Raw genomic sequence first — 19,589 nt, 5'->3', positions numbered from 1 at the left:
CCCCTTCTAGTCGTTTGTGTGATTCTCTACATTGTGAAAATAAACATAGAATCTGTGACATCATTTCTTGCTTAAAATGTTTGTCACTGGAAAGACTTGACACACAGAACAGGGAAGAAGATTATTTCTTTCTACTTTGTGTCTCTCAAGCACTTAGCAAAAGTCATTCACTCAATTTATAATTGTCTAACATTATAGGGCACTTGCTTATTGTTTTTTTAAAAATAAATAACATCGAGAGTACCATGATTTATATATAATAAATTCTCCATTCTTGTTGTTTTTGAACATGTATGAGACCAAGCATTCCTCGCTGCTACAGGGGAAGCAGCAAGGTATAGTTAAGAAACAACCTTAATGTGAGCAGAGGGAACAAAAACACAGCACTTATAAGCTAAATTGCAATATAGCTTATATAATCTAAATCCTGCTGTAAATTCTCCATTCTTATTTTTTTTTGGGGGGGGTCTGGTCATGGGGCCTGAACTCTGGGCCTGGGCACTGTCCCTCAGCTCTTCAGCTCAAGGCTAGCGCTCTACCACTTGAGCCACAGCGCCACTTCCGGCTTTTTTTTCTTTTTGCTTATGTGGCGCTGGGAAATCGAACTCAGGGCCTCATGCATGTGAGGCAAGCCCTCTACCACTGAGCCACCTTCCCAGCCCCAAATTCTCCATTCTTTAAGCATAAGGGTAGATGAGATTTAGAACATGGATGCCCAGAGTAGCCAGCAGTGCAGGCAGCACGGACTGTTTATGTGACAGAAGTCTTCCTATTGCCATTTGTAATTGCTACACCCACTCCCCTCCAAGATCCACTATATAGTCCAATATAATGTCTGTGTAGTACAATCACTATATACTAAATTTTCCTGTTCTAATACCTCATCAGAATGGAATTGTACAGTATATGCTCTTTACTTTGTGGCTTCTTTAGATCCACAAACTGAAATTGGTCCAGGTTGATAAACAATATAGATTTTTTTTTAATTTTAAACTTTTTTAAATTGATGTATTCCATTATATGACTAAACCACTGTTTGTTTCTTCATTCATCTCTTGATTGACATTTGAGTTATTTCCATTTTCGGGCTATAATATACAGCTATTTGGTTAACAGGTATGTATACGTCTTCTTTGGATACAATTCTATTTCTCTAGAGAAATGCCTAACAGGTAGAAGTATTAAGCCAAAAGATAGCAAATGCTAACTTTTATAACAATATACTAAGGTTCTCCATAAATGGCTTTATTGTTCATACCCCTGACAACACTGATAAACTTTCCACTCATTTCACCTCCTCACCATGGGATGTTTGCTGATGTTAAATTAGCTGTCCTGACTTGGTGATGTGCTTGCTGTGGTTATAATAATGCACTCCTCTAACAACTAATGATATTGAAATCTTTTTATGTACTTATTAACCACTTATGCAATTTATTTTGTGAAGAGCTTGTTTATGAAACAGGCTATTCAGTGCTAAGTGTTCTCAATTAACTCCATATTCAAGGACTTTGTAAGATCTAGACATTAAACGTATTTTCTGCTGATTTGTGTTTTCATTTTCATTTTCTAATAGCTTGTTATTAAGCAAATGATTTTACTTATAATAAAATCCCATACTTTTTTCTTTTTCTTTTTAGAAGAAATAGTTGTATTGTCAAAGCTCATAGAATACACAAACATTATAGACCATGATAATGACAATTTGCCTTGTACAGGATAAAATGTGGTTGTTACTTTAACTGAATATCACCATCTCACAATACTGTGAAATTTGTGAAATTTATGCAATCACTTAATCCCAGTAAAATTTATCAAAAAAACTAGTCAAGTTGCCTATTGTATTCATTTATGTATCCATTTATTCATTCACAAGTGTATATGATCTGCCCACTCTAAAAGCATGGGACAAAGACTGATTTAATAGGACTGTGCATTTGCCAGAAGTATGACGAATCTTATCTTAATGTAACTCTGAATAAGTATTGCCAGTATGATCTGTGAGATTTCAGATATCAAAGGGTTGTTATTTTGAGGTTTTCCCCCAACCCAACACTCTGCTTATCCAGAACCGCTGCCTCCCAGGCACAGCAAGAATGCCACTGTTAGCGCCAAGACTAAAGCAGCCAACCGGGTCCTCTCCACCCCAGTGAGAGGATAGCTGAACATTCTAAGACTTAACTGAAGCATTGTGTAAGGAAAGGAATGAGGCTGGAGCTACTTTGGTGATTGTGCTGATTCTCTGCAGCAGGGTGTGGAAAAAGGAATTACTCTAGTCATATGTTATCAAGAGAGAATACTTTTTTCTTACAGCATTTATTGTCTATGTCTGCTTTTTCCAAGACTTCAGGAGTTTTCTTAAGTGTTGTTTTTGAAGGTTCCTTTTCAGATTCTTCTTTTTTCTAATTTTTATTGTGAAAATACCTTACACAGGGGCTACAATTGCATGAGCAATGTAATGAGTACATTTCTTATCAAGCATTGTTGCCTCCTCCTTTGTTTCCCCTTCCCATCCCTTCCCATCTAGCTCCCCTGGCCCCTTCCCCCCCACGCCAAAGTTGTAAAGTTTATTTTTTCGACATAACATCTTGTACAGCTCATTGTTGCAATGGGTCCACCTGTATCCCTATTTAAACAATTTGTTTTTTCCCTCCACAAATTATACCAAAATCAAATACAGTGAAAACAGGGGTTATACCATGGGGGAGGGACATACAAAGCAACAAAGAAATAGTCTTGTAAATATGTTAGAAACAATAGCAAGAAAGAAAAACCATTTGAGTCCTTACCTTGGGATTCATTTGGCCTAACATCAACTTATCTGACCGTTTCTGCTTGTGTCAGACATATACTAGTTATTGTAAACAAGGGAAACCATGGGTCCTATGTTTCTTTGGGCCTGGCTTACTTTACTTGATATAACTTTTTCCAAGTCTTTCCATTTCCTAACAAATGGGGCAATGTCATTCTTTCTGATGGAGGCATAGAATTCCATTGTGTATATGTACCACATTTTCTTTATCCATTCATCTACTGAGGGGCATCTGGGTTGGTTCCATATCTTAGCTATGGTAAATAATGCTGCAATAAACATAGTTGTGCTGGTAGCTTTAGTATGCTCTTGTTTGTGATCATTTGGGTAAATGCCCAAAATTGGGATTGCTAGAATCAACAAAACAAAGAGTTGGTTCTTCGAAAAAATTAACAAAATTGAGTTTCTTTTTTGTTAAAACCAATTCATTATGTTGGTGCATTTTGTTCTGTTGATTTAATTGTAAATACTCATATGAAAACTGTACTTGAAGCTTGATAGTAAGTCTTGAAATCACATATCCACCCTTCCTTCCTTCCTTTCTCCCTTCCTTCCTTCCTTCTTTTCTTCTTTCTTTTGTAAAAGTGTTGTACATAGGGGTTACAGTTACATAACTCAGGTAATGAGTACATTTCATTTAGAACAATATCACTCCTTCCCCTCGTTTTCTTCCAGTTTTTCTCTCCCAGCTCTCCTTCCCCACAAGATGTATAGTTCATTTTCAACAAAGTGTCGCTGCAGCATTTGTTTGCCCTTTTCCCCATCATTTCCATGCTCCCGCTTACCCACTCCAAAACATCAACTTACCCACCAGATGGAAGATACAGAAATCAGAAGCAGTGGCAAAGGAGAAAACAAACAAAAACAAAAACAAAAGGCAAAATATCAAATTAACAAAATAGCAAAATAACAAAACTCTCGTTTCCATTTCAACAAACATCTTTTGTTGTTGTTGTTGTTGGTTGTGGGGCTTGAACTGTAGGCCTGGGCACTGTCCCTCAGCTCTTCAGCTCAAGGCTAGTGCTCTATCACTTGAGCTACAGCTCCATTTCCAGTTTTTCTCATGGTTTATTGGAGATAAGAATTTCACAGACTTTCTTGCCTGGGCTGGCTTTGAACCCCGATCCTCAGATCTCAGCCTCCTGAAGAGCTAGGGTTACAGGCGTGAGCCACCAGTGCTCGGCTATATTACATATTTTTATCTCTCACTAAATACCTCTTCAGCTTCAATGAGAAATTTGCCTTATGTAATTCATCATTTCTGTCAATTTTCTTTGTTTTACATCTATCTCATTTAAAATTGCTGCATTTATAAACTGTACTAGCAATAACACCACTTTTCTTGAAGTTCAATTTGATATTGCTATATCCATATCTGCGTGATTTCTAGTTTACTGTTTACCTGAACTATTTTGTTCACTCATATACCTTCAACCTTCTGTGTCATTGAATTTAAAGAGAATCTTGTATAGTGACAGAAGCCTGGGTCTAATTTTTTTTTTTTACCCAACATGGCATGTGTAGTCTATTTATACTTAATGTAAATCAATGTTTTATTCTGCTTTGAAATATTGTTTTTTATTTAAATTTTATTGTAAATATATTGTACAGAAGGGTTACAGTTACATGTCAAGTAATAAGTACATTTCTTCTCTCTCTTTTTTTTTTTTTTTTTTGGTCAGCTGTGGGGCTTGAACTCTGGGCCTGGGCGCTGTCCCTCAGCTCTTCAGCTCAGGGCCAGCGTCTCCCACTTGAGCCACAGCGCCACTTCTGGCTTTTTTCTTTTTGCTTATGTGGTGCTGAGGAATCGAACCCAGGGCCTCATGCATGCGAGATAAGCACTCTACCACTTAGCCACCTTCCCAGCTCCAGTCCATTTCTTTTTAAACAGTGTCACCATCCCTCAGTTTCTCCCATTTTTCCCTCCCCCTTCCCCACCCAAGCTGAAAAGTTCATTTTCAACACAGTGTTTAGTGAGTATCACTGTTGATGGTTCACCCTTTGTCTCACCATTTCTGTGATGCCTTTTCCTTCCCCAGATCAGATAAGCTTATGCACAAGACAAAGGGTACAGACAAAACATTTCATGTTTTTTGATGGTCACTGTGGGGACTATATTTGCATTATTTGCTTAACAAACTATATTTAGAACTGATATATTTCTTCTTCAAAATTCATTCTTTACACATCACAGTTATCTTGAATATCATCCCTTCTTTTGCTTTTGCTTATATTCTTTGTTATTTTTAACATTTTTTTCACATTTCATCATGCTTTATATTCTAAAGAATTGTCCTGTTTCTTGTACTACAGCTTTGTTTGTGACAAATTACATTGGCTCTTTAAAGTCTGAGAACTAAATAGTACCCTTTTAAATAGTACCCCTTTTATATATGAACAATATTTCTTGATTTCCTGGATATTTCTTGCTCCCAGTGTTTAAGCTTGGCATTCAAGCTTTCTCTGATGTTATTACTGATGAGGAGTTGTCTTTACATCAAGAACTCTATTCACTAAGCAACATGTAATATTTTTCCTGGCTGATTTTAGATGTTTTTGTTTCCATATGCTGTTTTTCTGCAGTTTGATGCTGTATTTTTGTAGTAGATTGTTGATGCTCGACTTTCTTTTATCCATTGAGCTTCCTGGATCTCTACTTTGGTATTAGTGCCATTTGGGAGCACTAAATGTTACTTCTCAGAGGATCTTGCTGTGCTATTCTATCTTCTCTTCTGATATATGAAGTTATTTGATATTTCTCCCCAGGTCACTGAAGTATCTATATTTTTAACTTCAATTTGTTTTATATCTTCTCACAGTTTTCCATGGATTTGCCATAAAAATCAATTAACCTTTTGTTTTGTTCTCTCTACATTTCTATAAAGCCTATCAATTGAATTTTTCATTTCCAATATTTAACTTTCTTTTTCTAAAATTTCATTTGGTGATTTTTATTAGTATCTATTTCTGTATACAGATTCAAATTTTTTCTTACTAAAGCCACCTTTTCCCTTTAAGTCATTAAGCATAATTACAGTAATGGTTCAAGAATTTTAACTGTGTGTTCCAGCAACTCTCATCTGAAGTCTGTTTTTAAAGCACTATTTATTTATAAGCTCTCCAATGATTCTTTGTTATCTCTAATATCTCATTGTATTCTGGATATTACAGGTACTTGGCATGCCATGTAGACTTTGATATGGTGTTTTATATTGCCAAGAAATTACTTTCTGTTATAGGCACTATCATGCTAGCTAGCCTTGGTATTAAGTATTATTTGTATACTAACGTTCATTGAATAGATCTGATTTCTCCCTCACTGTATCCACTCATTCCAAACTAGAGAAACTGATCCTCACCCAAACTGAATGACATAGTCATGGCTAAAAATCTCCATACATTTCCTTAGTCTACGTTCTTTTTTTATTATCACACCACAAATTATTTCCATAACCTCACAGTGAGACTCTGCCAGGCATCTCTAATTAACATTTCAGTGTTACAGCATTCTTCTTACATTTCCTCTCCCCTTCTCCTTGTTTTTCTTTAGTATTTATATCAATGGATGTTATATTTTATATATATGTATACATTTTATGACATATACTGAAAACATACTACCAAAACCTGAAAAAAAATCTCAAAAACAATATGCACTAACCATTCCTAGAAATTAATAATGTAAATACAACCTATACATTTTAAAACTTTTAGTTAAAAACAGATTTTAGTAAAAAAAAGAAGTTAAATTCTTTATCCTTAAGTAATTTAAAAATAAGAAAACTTTATTCTTTATCATGTCATCAGCTCTCATGCTTTGTTCATGTTCCCCTCTGGGTAGGGCATGGAATCCTTTTCTATATCAATGTGGAGATTTGAAGACAATGGCAGTCATAACATATCCTACATATCCTACAAAACTAAGAAAACTGAAGGAAAGGTTGGGCTAGGAGGGATGGAGGAAAATGTTGAAAGGGCTAACATCAATCAAGACTCATTCTTTTAAGAAACTGCTTTGTCAAATGCCAACTGCTTTTCACAATTATTTAAGATAGTAAAAATGTAGTATTAGAAAAAGAAGAAAATTAGAAGTAACAGTTCAAAGTACAGAAGGATGAGGGAAAAGGAGCAGGATAAGGGGAAAGAATCATATGCATTGCTCAAGAATGCTGCAGTCATTTCTCTTTGGAGTAATTGGAGGGAATTTATGTGTAAATTGGTCTTCCAGGGAAGCCCAAGAGATAAGTAGGATGTTGGCAGGAGGCATCCTGGGAGAAGATGGAATTCGCCTGAGGACCTATCAGACAGAAGAATTAACATGTGTCATTCTATGAAATCAGGGATATTTGTTAAGTTCAGCAAGAGGACAAGGAAAGGGGCTGGGCAGATACATACTGTTGAGACTTTGAATGAAAGTATGACCACTTGGTACTGCCTCTGCCAATGGGGGCTGCAGGACTGTAATTGTGCCATACTAAGTTTTCTACAAGCAATCCTGTATGTTTGGAGATCCATTTGTCTCATTTACCAGTGTCTGTTTTCCATATAGGAAGTCTTTCCATTATGATACCCTGGAGGTCATGGTGAGGTACATCAGCTCACTTTTAATCTTTGATTTTCCCATGTGCACAGTCAGTATACATCCATGATGTTGGTTGTGTGCACGGTTGCTGAAAATGCGTGCTAAGTCATTATGTTTACTTCAACTCCCCATTTGTCAACCAGCCTCATTCAAATGCACATACTAGTTTCTTGTTGGTTTTAAGCTAGGAAAATGATTGTCCTTTTGCTTTCGCTTTGCCAAGTCTTCAATTATATTTTTGTTTAGAGAAAATAAATATGGATCAAATGTAGCCCATAATTCACATCATTGACTAAACAGTACACTTCATTTGTTTCTGAGTCAATCAAACACTGTACTGAGGTCTTTGTACAACACTGTTTATTTTCCTTTATGGGTTTGACATATTCATTAAAGTTTAGTGTAATGTTGCTTTGGGGAACATATAATTCCAGACAGTTTCAACTTAGTGTTTAAATCATGACTTTAGTCAAGTTGTGTCTGGGGTCTAGCTGAAAAATATTCTCTCTCTCTCTCTCTCTCTCTCTCTCTCTCTCTCTCTCTCTCTCTCTCTATATATATATATATATATATATATATATATATATATATATATATATTCTCTTTCTACAACAGAAAACAACTAATATAACTTTAAAGACTGACATTCAAGATTGTTGGAGAAAATAATATGAAGCACAGAAACGATGGGACAAAGGGTGAACCAATTCAGTAGTGATACTCACTAGTCACTATGTTGGAAATGAGCTATACAATTTGTGGAGGGGTGAGAGGGGGAAAACTGGGAGAAAGCGAGGGAGGGGGTAACACTGTTAAGAAAGAAATGTACTCATTACCTGACTTATGGGACTGTAACTCCTCTGTACATCACCTTTAAAATAAACATTTTTAAAATGTGATGTTAAATCTAACATTCAGAAACTCTCCCCAAATCACTAAAAATCCTTTAGATTGATTTTGGATGGTTATGAAACTCGTATCCATTGAAAGGCCTAAGGTATTAAAAAAAAGATTTTTTGTGTGTGTACCTAAAATTGAACACAGATCCTTATACCTGCCACACCTTCATTCTTTCATGATTTTTTTTGTTTGGTTTTGGAATTTTTTTCTGCTTATGTTTTTTCAGGCACTGTCTCAATGTGTAGGGGGCTGGCCTTGAACTCACGTTCTTGCCTCAACTTTCCCATTGCTTAAATCAAAGCTTTTACCATGAAACCGAGTCAAAGAACAAATTTTACATTAGGATTGAAACTTAGATCCCCAGGAGGTAACAGTAAAGATATTAGTACTTAATTTTAATTGTTAAGTACTTAAAGTTATTATTACTACTTATTATGACTAAGTAAACTAGATTAGATCATTAGGCTTGTAGACTTTCTTAAACAATTTAGTTAAAATTAAATTTTTTAAAAAATTATACCATATATATATATATCACTTCCTCCAATAATTGCCTTTATTTAGTGAGATTTCCTAATATTCCCAAACATGTTTCTCTCCCATGAGAATATACTCACTCAAGTTTTACAATGTACATTTTATTTTTATTATAGTTTCAGGAACTATGTATCTGAATATCTGAGATTTAAAAAAATATTTAGGCTAACAATTCTCGTTTGAACACATCAAGGAAACTTTCTATCCAAAGCTTCTGCTGGGGAGAGGTGGGTGTTGATGGCATCAGTAGTCAATCACATGTAATAAATTGTTTATAATAAGAGAATTTGCTCCATAATTCATTCAAGCCATGGAGAGATTAAGGACCTAGAGAAAGGTAAATCAAGCTTCTGGCTGCAAGACTTACTACATAATTCTCTCACTAGTAATGGGAGGAAGATAGGTAAGACAGAAGGTATAGCTGTACTATCAGGTATATAGTTTGCGAAGGATAATGACAGACATTTATGTATTTCTCTGTTGACTTTAAGATAAATTATCAGCATGAAGGTACTGACCATCTTTAAGCTTCTTGATGTACATTTACAGGTTGTCCTCTACAACAGTTATGAGAGTAATTATGTGAAGTCAAAAAACTGGGATGATACTTTTTTTTATAAAATAGTTAATTTCATAGGTGAAATGTTATTTCATTATTTAAATTTGCATTTATAGTTTTTTTAGTGAAATGTTGAACATGACTAAGCAAAATATGAAGCAATCATAAGATGAAATATATTTCCACTCACAAATAATAACTTGATACACAAATAATCAAAGAGTAATTTGACACCTGAAGCATAGAGATGCCACCATAGTCTGAAAGAGATACCCTGGATGTTAACAACAGCGTCTTATAGAATGTTTATGTTACATATGTTAGTTTTATGTTTTACAATGAATGATGTCAGTATAGTGGCATATGGATGTGTTGTATATCATTAATAAAATGATATTGATATCATTATATTTTAATTAATAATTTTAGTTTTGTGTGTGTGTGTGTGTATGTGTATGTATTCCTGTCCTAAGGATACAAATCAGGGTCTGGGCACTGTCCTGAGCTTTTGTGCTCAAGGCTAGTGCTCTACAACTTGAGCCACAGCTCAACTTCTGGCTTTTTTTTTTTTTTTTTTGGTGGATAATTGGAGATAAGATAAGATTCTTATGGACTGTCTTTTCTGGTCTCAGTTATCTGAATCGTTAGGATTATAGGCATGAGCCACCAATGCTCAGCCTTAGTTTACACTTTTATAATTTAACTTTTATGATGATGCTGAGGTTTGAACTCTGGGCCTTGGTGTTAGGTAGATACTTTATCCTTTGAGCCACATTCTCAGCACCTTTTATTCCTGCATATGTTCAAGGTGAGGTCTTACTTGATGCAATTGTCAGACTGGACTGTAATCCTCCTACTTTTGCTTGCTCACATAGCTGGGCATGGCAGGCACTCACATTGTGTCCAGCCATTTATTCTTCCCCTATAGCTGGAATAACAGATACACATTGCAAGGTGCAGCCATTGGTTGAGATGGAGGCTTGCAAACTTCTATGCTCAAGCTAGCTTCCAACCGTCCAGGAGAGGAGCTCATTCTATTGTAACATTTAGTGGAAAGGTTTGTAAATCCGTAATTCCTCTACATGCTAAGGGGGGAAAAAGCCAACAATATAGAAGGCTTTGGGAAAATATCCCCATGGCTGATATCCAGGCTACAAGAAGCATTTTCTAGCAGACAGTGTTCTTTCTGGGTCAACAAAGGAGAAAATCAGGAGAAATGTTGAAGGTCGATTTGTTCCAGCATTACTGTAAGAGCTGATCAAGATGATACCAGAAGTCTTGTTTCCACATTTGTATTGTTTTACACGAAGAAGCCTGATGTACCACAGTGACATGAGCTGTTTTTTTTTAAGGGATTTCTTGATTGTGAAAGCCATATTAAACCTGAGTCATTGAGTTCAGAGTCTGTTTAATGTCCTGGAAACTTGAGAGCAAAAAGTGCTTTCTTTTTGTTGTTATTTGAAGGGTGAGAGTGTAAAGCAGCAACCTCAAACACCAGCTGATGTCAAGCTCAGTGAAGGCTAAATTTTTGAAGACTTTTTCCCCAGCACAGTATTGATGGATGGTGGATACTTGATAGGAATTAGTCTGTAGTAGTCCAAAGTTTCTCTTTAAAAATAAAGCCTCAGTACCACCAGAATTGCTTTTGTTCTTTGATCAAATATCAATTGCTGGCACTTAGGTTGGTATATTCTGGATTCTCCTGTTTGTTCTGTTTGATTTTCATCTGTTGTTCTTCCTTTGCATTCTAAAGATTCAAATATTCCACCTTTTGCCAGTACCATAGTAACTTGATTATTGTACTTATATAAACTTTCAAAACGAGAAGCATAATTCCTCCAATTGTATTCTTCTTATCTGAATTTGTTTCTGTCTTTTCTCATTACATTCAAATTTTAGAATCATCTTGCCCAAGTCTACAAAGAGTTTTGTTGGAAATTCAATAGGAACTGAATTGCACGTATGGATTAATTTGGAGGTAATTGATGCATTATTACATTGAGTCTTCCATTCCCAGAGCACAGCATAACTCGCTTTTATTTAGGTCTTTAATTTCTTGGGGTTTGGAAGATTTTTAGCATCAAATTCTATGCATGTTGTGATATTTTTAGAGCAGTTTTTCAGTTCTAGAGATTGAAACCAGGGCCTTGTGATTGCTAGATTTTTAGAGAAATAAGAATACATATACATTTCCTTGTGTTTTGAATTTTAGTTTCCCATTTTGATTGCTTGCCTATAGAATGATGATTTATTTTTCTGGTGACCTTGAACCTTACAATCTGACTGAACTCACCAACTAGTTCTATAGGTTCTTTGCACTAAGAAAATCAGGTCATCTGTAAATAGTAATAGATTACTTTTTGTTATCTAACCTATATGGCTTTTATTTCTTTCCTTTGCTTTTATAGACCTTAAATTAAATAAAGAACAAACATGTTTTATTAAGCCTTGAGATAAAAATATTTGATTGCAGCTCTGAAGTGACTGATAATACCTGTAAGGGTCAGACACATATGTGAAAGCTACCGTCAGGTGCTATTTAATAAATTGTTAAAACAAAGTATAAATAAACATCTCTGTAGGCAATTGCTTTGAGGAAATTGCAAGAAATACTACGTAGGTAATGAACAACAAGTATGGACAGATGAAAGTGGATTGTCCTTCGACATGACTAGAGATTTGAGAAGGGTGGAATAAGGAACAGAAATAGTGAGAAAGAGAATTTTTAAAAATTCAACAATTTTTGAGGGGCTTTACATAGAGGAGGAATGCACTTTGCAACGTAACAATAGCATGACGATGTATATGATGTGTCCTATTCTTTCATTACTGTGAAATACAATAGAATGATGATGTATATGATGTGTCCTATTCTTTCATTACTGTAAAAGTCACATCAATTTTATGTTTCCCTGATGCTAATGATTAAAGGAAGCTGAGTATTAGGTACGTTTGTGGGCTTTTGCCCACAAGTTTGTAGGGCACAAGTCACTAAGCCAGCTGAACACGTGGAGACAGGCTCTCTGAATTCCAGGCTGCATTTCTTTTATGTACTTGGAGCCTCTGACCATATGCACACAGAGGTGGTAACTGCTACTTCTGTGCCAGTGTCAGATTCAAGCTTTTTAATGTGCAGAACGTAGCTTCACCAGACCATCCTCTAGGAAACTGACCACCTCTCCAAACAATGATTTATATCATCCTCAGACATCCTGGTCCAAGCAGGAGTTGTAGAACCTTTTCTTTCTTCTCTGTTTTGGAGAAATTGACCCATCTTAAGTTAGGCAGAGTCTGGAGAATTCCTTTGGGCAGTGAGCTGTGTTTTCTTTCTCTTTGGCATGATGCTTCTGGGTGTCTCCTCACTGAAATCTTAGAAACTTTTGCTGGACCCTGGCCTAGAAATCAAGGTGAGGAACGCAGCTGAAATAATCAGTTTTCTTTCTTCCAACTTATAAAAAGATATTTCTTCCTTGTTATATGTAGACATTTTCACTATGTCATCTGTGAAGAGAGTGAACACATCCCCTCCAAATAACACACACACACACACACACACACACACACACACACACACACACACACACACACACACACACACACACACACACACACACAGGAAATTAGGTTCCTACTGTAAGAATAGAAATTCTTCCACAGGACAATGATGCTGGACAATGCACAAAGGTTCTTCACAATAGGCTCCTTTAGTATTTCTCAGGATTCAACAGTGCTGGTTTTTTGTGAGACAGTTCAATGACATCCTCCCATGTCTACAGGCTTGGACAGAATAGTAGGTGGCTGTTTAGATGTTTGCTTCAGATTAAAAACTGTAAATCAGAATTTGAATTCCAGGAAGCAGGTTGACTGATCCTAAGTTCTTTACTGTTGCACAACAGCTAGTTTAAGCAAACACACAGTTCATGCTGCAAGGTCATTTAATCACTGACAGTAGGGTTTCAGTAGGAATATAGTTCTTGCTCATGTCCTACTTTCTTCTGATAGGTTCCCATTTTCTTCCTTAGAAAACATTGGTAGGATGGAGGAGATGGTAATTAACTTCTATTTGAATCACTTAATAATTGGGTAATAGATAGTTATGAATTGCTGAAAACTAAAGTCTGCAAAGTTTAAATGCTCATTCTGTTGCTGACTAATAAATCCTCTACCTTATAATTTCCCTCTTGTCCTCCCCTCTAGAACTCTGGATGGTGTGTGGTCTGCTGCTGACCCATTCATGAATTGCTATTGTTCAAATGTACTGGTTAAATTTTAATGTGCCCAGGTTTATCATTTAATATTTTCTCATGTGCAGTCTCCCAGAAGTTCCTATTCAATTCACCTTCAAAAATAGAGACACACATAGATGCTTTTTAAATAATTTATTATTAGCATATATTGCTTGCATAAGAGGGTCTCGTTGTGATATTTCTGTATATGTGCCCAGTGTGCTATGACTAAATTCACTCCTTCTATCAGCCTTCCTCACTCCCTCTCTACCCTTCCTAAAACAATTTCAGAACGCTGCATCACTATTTCCATAAATTTATATATCTGCTTCCATGGATGTACCCTCCTTCACCCTCCCTTCTGCCCTCTCTGCTCATCAGTGTTACCCACTTCCCTGCAGAACTTGCTATATACCTCTGTCATTCATTTTCTTTAATGTATATTAATTGTAAAAATAGGTTCACCATGGTATTTCATTCATACATATCTTATATTTTAGTCACAGTAACCCCTCTATTGCTCTTCTTTCCCTTATTCTCATTTAGAGAAAATATGGAAATCAGGATAAAGATCTTCAAAAAAATAGAACTACTGTATAATACAGCAGTACTAGTCTTGGGCCTATATCCAAAGGAATGTTAAGTTAGTATACCCTAGAGATGTTCACACATTCATATTTACTGCAGCACTGTTCACAATTGCAACATTATGGGAGCAGCCTAGATGCCCTCTGACTAATAAATGGATCAAGAAATGTAAAACTATTCAGCCATAATGAAAAATGAAATTAGGACATTAGACTAAAAAAGGAATGGATGTAGAGATCATCCTGTTAAATGAAGTAAGACAAGTTCATGACAAAGACTACATGGATCTAGTCTGAAAAGATACAGACAGACAGACAGACAGACAGACAGACAGACAGACAGACAGACAGACAGACAGACAGACAGACAGACAGATAGATAGATAGATAGATAGATAGATAGATAGATAGATAGATAGATAGATAGATAGATAGATAGATAGATAGAAAATCATTTTAATTGTGAGACCATTTAGGGAAGAGACCATAGGGAAGTTGGAGAAGGTAAGACAATGTCAGAAGACAAATAATACTTAAATACATTATCATTATAAATACATCTATGCATGCAGATGGCATAAGGATATTTATACACTGACTTTAAATGCTTTCTGATTCAAGCTGATGTCACCTTTTTCTGGACCACTGTCATATCCCCTAACCAGCTCTCCTGCTGTATCCTTGATTTCCTGCAGCCTATCCTTAGACAGCAACCCAGAATGACCTAGATTTGTGAGTTACATCATGCCCTCCTCTTAAATGCACAACCTCTTATTTCATTCAGAGTAAAAAGCCAGAGATCTTTTGACTGCCCCAAAACTCCATCAGCCTCATTCCTGGCCTGACCTCTACCATCCCTCCACCCTGCTCACAATCTATGTCAACCAAAGCTTTTTTGCTTTCTAGAATATTCAAAGTACAGTCTAGAGTTCCAGGCTCTATAGTGCCTTTTCCTTCTATTGGAGAGGAAATGTATAATCGAAACAGCCGGGTTTCTGAAACTTTGTTTGACCAACATCATAAATTCCTGTGACTTTAGTCATTATTCTATGTAATAGTTCATCCCGACTGTCAACTTGACTGGACTTGGAAGCATCTAGGAAATAAATAAATGCATGTCTGTGTGTAGTTGTGAGAGTATTTCCAGAAAAGATTTAACTAATGAGGGAAGACCTGCCCTAAAAGTGGATGCCAACAACCTATATGCCAGGGAGAAAATAAAAAGAAGACAACAAAGGAAGTTTCCTAGCACAGGCGGGCATTTTCTGTCTCTCCTTCCTGGCTGCCAAGAGGTGCACTGCTCTTCTTTGCCACCCCTCCCCCCAGCTTTGTCCCCCCTCCCCTGCTTCCTGGCTCTACTTCGCCACCCCCTCCCCTGCTTCGCCACCCCCTCCCAACAATGATCATAGCAAACCATGAGCCAAAGGAAAATTTTCCTCCTCAAGGTTGTTCTGCTCAGGTATTTTGTCAGAGCAATAAACTGGACTGACAAGTTCTAAATGTGTCATCCCAAACCACAGTCCAACTCATGCTAGCTGACACCTTCTGCTTATCTTGCTATACTTTCCTTTTTATTTTATTTTTTGTCAGTCGTGGCCCTGAACTCTGGGCCTGGGCGCTGTCCCTCAGCTCTTCAGCTCAAGGCTAGCGCTCTACTGCTTGAGCCACAGCACCACTTCTGGCTTTTTCTGCTTATGTGGTGCTGAGGAATTGAACCCATGGCCTCATGCATGCAAGGCAAGCACTTCTACCACTGAGCCACCTTCCCAGCCCATACTTTCCTTTTTATATAGAACTAGTATTTACCAACATTACTTTTTCATTATCTCTACACTTCTGCTTGTCTTAAAGTATAAGCTGTAAAAGGATAATGAGTAATTTTTGTGTGTCTATCATGCCATTAATGCTATCCAAGAACACAGAAAAGTGTTGTACATGGGGTTTGTATTCTGTACATATTTGATTGCATGACCATGGGCAAGTTACCCATGCTCCCAGGTTGTTTCCCAACTTCAAATAGATTAGGGTAAGGAAAGCATCATCATCACATTTTGTTGTTTTTACTAATACCACACTAAATTAAATAGCTGCATTTAATCACGGAAAATTTTATGGTACCCAAGTAAAAGCTTGTTAGATTTTTTTTATTCAAATTGATGACCAATAAATCATCTCCATCAGTTTTTCCATATAAAAGAATGAATATGCTCCCGCACTGTCTAAAAGGATTTTGATATTTCTGTTTTCTTTTTTAAATATTTTTATTAATTTTATTGTGAAAATACCTTACAGAGGGGTTACAATTACATGAGCAAGGTCATGAGTACATTTCTTATCAAGCATTGCTGCCTCCTCCATTGTTTCCCCTTCCCATCCCTGTCCTCCCATTTCCTTCCCATTTCCCCCCCCCCCACACACACACACACACTTCTGTTTTCTTTCCTTGTCCTGGCTCATGGGTTTAGATAACTGACATGATTAGAGACAGGACACAGAGTGAAATGCTGCTATGCCCAATGTTGATCCTTCCTGACGATGGCTGAGCTCAGGAGATTAAATAAACCTGGACTGATGAAACCGTGCCCGAATTTGCTCAGTGCAGACAGAAACCACTTTTCATAAGATGCTTTCAATTCTAATAAAAATAAAAGATGCTCTCAATAAATAAAATGAATAAAACTTCTATTGCAATGAAACTTCCATTTATATTTTGTAAAGTGTTCTTTTTCTAAATATCTCCCATGAAGAGGGCTAAAGGTTGTTTATTGAAATACACTATGACATTTATGGAGTTTTGCAACATATTCATTTAGCCTCAGTTAGAGATGCTTCCAATTTATATAAATCCTTCTGACAGAAAAAATAAAAACCAATGTTTCTAAGTCTTTGGGGGTTTTATTTATTCATTTTTGACAGTATTAGGGTTTTGAAATCAAGGCCTCATTCTTGTTCTACTGGTAGCCATATCCCTAGCATTATTTGATTTTTTTTCTAGAGTCTTTCTGCTTTCTCCCAGAGCTGGCCTCGTACTTTGATCCTCTTACCTACACCTGCATATGTGTGCATCACCACACCAGACACAATATTTCTAAACTTTAAAATAGAAAGCATTCTTTAAGAAGAATTAGCTATTCAGGTCATGTCATACCTATGTGTGTGTGTGTGTGTGTGTGTGTGTGTGTGTGTGTGTGTGTGTGTGTGTGCGCGCGCGCGCGCTTATGTCTGTGTATGACCTGAAGATGGACTTTGACATTAACTTCAAGTCCCAAGAGAGAGTTTGTAAATACAATTCAGACTATATGAAAAATGTGTCACTTCTATTTATATGCAAGTTCTATCATAGGTACAAAAGCCAGCCAATAGTACAATAAGTATATAAAATAAAGAATTTTTCTATTCTCTTCATATCAGAGGTAGTTTTTTCAGAAAACTACAATCAATAATTGATAACTACTTCTAACCAAAAGACAAATTTATTTTACATTTAATTGGCACTTTCTTGTTCCCATGATGAAAAATGCAAACTATAAAATAAGAAAACCAAATGCTCTAAGGAAAGGAAATAATATTTGCTAAGTACCTGAGTAGTGTCATCATCTTAGTTACATTAAATATGCCTGGAACTCTTATCAATATTCATATGAGCTTTTCGAAGGAAAGAGAAAGTTTTATCAGAGGAAATTAATTATAGAAGAAGGTGATTCTTCTGAAAGCTTCTTTTCAAACTTTATGATATACCACTTTTTGCTCCTTGAGTTTAAAAAATAATCTAGGCAAAAGCAAAAAGACTTACTCAGTCTATTATATCTTTGCCACATTTGATGAACATGTGATGAAATCCTTTCCCGTCTTTCCTGGGGATCAATTGCAGGAGGCAATTGAACATTTGAAATGTGTCATTTTTGTTTTTGTGTTCCTTCAGCATACTTTTTCTTAAAGAACCTTCAGGCATCTGATGCAAATCCAGTGCAATCATGGTGAAGTAGTTACCTCACCGATCTGTGCTACCTTGCGTGGACTTTCGCTTCAGCTGTGTCCTTGCTTGTTGCTATAGCAACATCAAGGCGATGCTTTCCGCTCTGTATGCAAGTGATTGTGTTTACACATTTTCATGGCTAACCATAATGAGCACATATAACCATCTATCAAGTTTGGCCTTCAAGAAGCAAGAATTGAATGTAGAGGAACCTCATGATTAAAAAAAAACTCACAGAAATAGTCATGGAAGAAGTGATTTGTCTAAAGTGACTGTTACAAGCTGAGGATGTATTGAGAATACCCTGAGTTGCGTATTCTGAAAGAATTATGACATGTGTCTATAAGTTTTATTTTATAGACACAACAACGTAAACATATACCAATACCTATTGGTACATTTTATAAATCAGCACTTGCATTCAAGCAGTATCAGGAAATGTGATAATCTGGCTATTTTCAGGTATGACTAGATGCTAGTTCCTAGTTACCAGTACATTGTTCAGGATTTGGGGAATGCTAGTTTACCTGAAATAAATCCTTCTTTGGTCAGTTCATCCTATTGATTCATGAATCATTCATATGAGATGACCCTAATTCAAAATGATTTCCCCAAATATCCTACCTGTTACCCTGGTTGGAGCCTAGAAGAGCATAAAAAAATAGAAGTGTCACAATTTCTGGATGGTTCTGACAAGGGACATAAGCTCTCAAGACAGCACTTTGTTACTACTAGTTTGTCCCCTGGTCAAACCTACATCCCAGCCTAATGCCTTAAGTGGTCTTGCCCCTTGAGTTCTCATGACCTGTGCTTAAGCCATGACTCTATTTTCTTGCTTTTTTTTTTTTTTTTTTTGGTCAGTCATGTGGCTTGAACTCTGGGCGCTGTCCCTCAGCTCTTCAGCTCAAGGCTAGCTCTCTACCACATCAGCCACAGCACCACTACTGGCTTGTGGTGCTGAAAAATCGAGCCCAGGGCCTCATGCCTGCCAAGGCAAGCACTGTACCACTGAGCCACCTTCCCAGCCCCTATTTCCTTGCTCTTTAGCCTCAGTGATTTGTCTAAAACACATTCATAGACCATTCTAATTCATTCCTGGACAATGTTTATTCCTGCTTCAATTTCCCTTTGCTTTGGGTGCCACAGGGCTTACTAACCCAGCATATCTTTGGACAATTTATTCACCCTCTTCTTTCTTTAAAACCCATGTTATCTCAGTTCTCCAAGGCCCTAGCTGCCTAGGATAGTGAACTTGTGTGAAGCCTGCCTGATACCCCAGGTGTTTTAGATTCCGAAGCAACCATTTCCTGGGTACTTTGCTTTCTTAGTAGATGCTGTAATTATGTTATGTTAACTTATTCCTCTTAGCAGCCCTACAAAGTAACTGTTACTACTACCACCCTATACCAA

At 36.6% G+C, this 19,589-nt stretch overlaps 1 pseudogene; it reads right to left on the bottom strand.

The window, feature by feature from the left end:
- Window positions 1-289: 289 nt before the first annotated feature.
- LOC138835084 (small nucleolar RNA SNORA63) lies at window positions 290-413 on the bottom strand (annotated as a pseudogene).
- Between the last annotated feature and the right edge of the window lie 19,176 nt (window positions 414-19,589).

The sequence above is a fragment of the Dipodomys merriami genome, unplaced genomic scaffold (assembly GCF_024711535.1).
Source record: "Dipodomys merriami isolate MVZ:Mamm:240054 unplaced genomic scaffold, mDipMer1.0.p SCAF_1, whole genome shotgun sequence".
In the NCBI taxonomy this organism is placed as follows: Eukaryota; Metazoa; Chordata; class Mammalia; order Rodentia; family Heteromyidae; genus Dipodomys; species Dipodomys merriami.
The sequence above is the reverse complement of the archived record's forward strand: the minus strand, read 5'-3'. Positions and strand labels throughout refer to the sequence as shown.